The sequence below is a fragment of the Marmota marmota genome, unplaced genomic scaffold (genome assembly GCF_001458135.2).
Source record: "Marmota marmota marmota unplaced genomic scaffold, marMar, whole genome shotgun sequence".
In the NCBI taxonomy this organism is placed as follows: Eukaryota; Metazoa; Chordata; class Mammalia; order Rodentia; family Sciuridae; genus Marmota; species Marmota marmota.
In genome coordinates, this window is record NW_025999869.1 from 18,478,786 (window position 1) to 18,480,017 (window position 1,232).

The window sequence follows — 1,232 nt, forward strand, 5'->3', positions numbered from 1 at the left end:
GGAAGGGATCCATGCCCAGGTCTGTGGCATTTGGAGTCCCATCTTTTGGCTCCCTAATAGCAGTGGTCCTCATGACTAAAGTGAGGCTCAAGGGCCCCAGAGCCTGGCTGGCTTCTCAAGGTGGAGTCTCAGGCCTGCAGCACTGGTCAGAAATGCAGGAGTCTGGGTTCAGCACCAGTCTTACTGAATCAAAATCTGTGCTTTACAAGAATCATATATGCTACCAACTGAGAAGCACCTGACTAGAGAATAATCCAAGGAAAGTGGCAATTGCTATTTTAGTCCTAACACAACACTCTAATGTCTCACAAGTCAGGTGACCTGAAAACAACTTATAACCAAATATGCCAGAATTGCCAATTGCTCTAACCATCCATCTGTCCCAGTTTTGTCTTCTATTGTCACTCCAAGGGAAAGATGGAGAAGCTATCAGTGGCTCCAAGGAATTCCTATACACTCTTCTTTGAATTCCTTAGTACAGTCCTGCCCTCATCCAGGAATAAATCTAAAGCCCTTTGATCCTTTTCTTGGTTAATTACTGATCCAAATCATCTTGCATTTGTGGATATCCATGGGGTCCATTTTCTGGACCCACTTTTGGCAAGATAATTTCCTGTCTTAGCCTCCTTATAAAAGGAGGCAGAATTATTTGGTAGAAGAGACCAGTGGGTGAAGAAAAGCTGGGTTCCTCTTTAGCTCTAAGGCCATATGCTGTGGGACTGTGGGAAACAACTAACCCCTACTTCCCAGCCCCACCTGAAAAATGGGTAGGTTGGCCTAGATTTGCAATCACTAGGTCAACATAAAAGTTCAGCAGGGAGTAGGGGAGACCCAGGCAACTTCGAGGGTGCAATGCCCTGATTACACGGTGCAGGCCAGTTCTGCCCGTGGGCCGCAAGTTTGGGAGGCCTGGCCTGGACGCCACGCTAATGTTATGCATAAATGTGCGATTCCATGCTAGGTGCAGCTCTTTCAGAATGCTGCAAGGCAGCTGTAGTCCGCACGCGGGTGAGGGAGATCCGCGCTTTCTGGGGTCCCGTAGTCCAACCCCTACCACCCTGGCCTCCGATGAGGTTCCTTTCCCAGGCTCTCCAGGAAAGGAACCTCCGCGGGACCTCGATCCCACCGTGGCGCCGGGTCGCAAGACGTCCCCAGCCTCACACCCCGCCTAGCAGCTCGCCAGCTCCCGGGCACTGCCCACCGCGCCGCAGCGATGACTCAGCTTCCAGCCT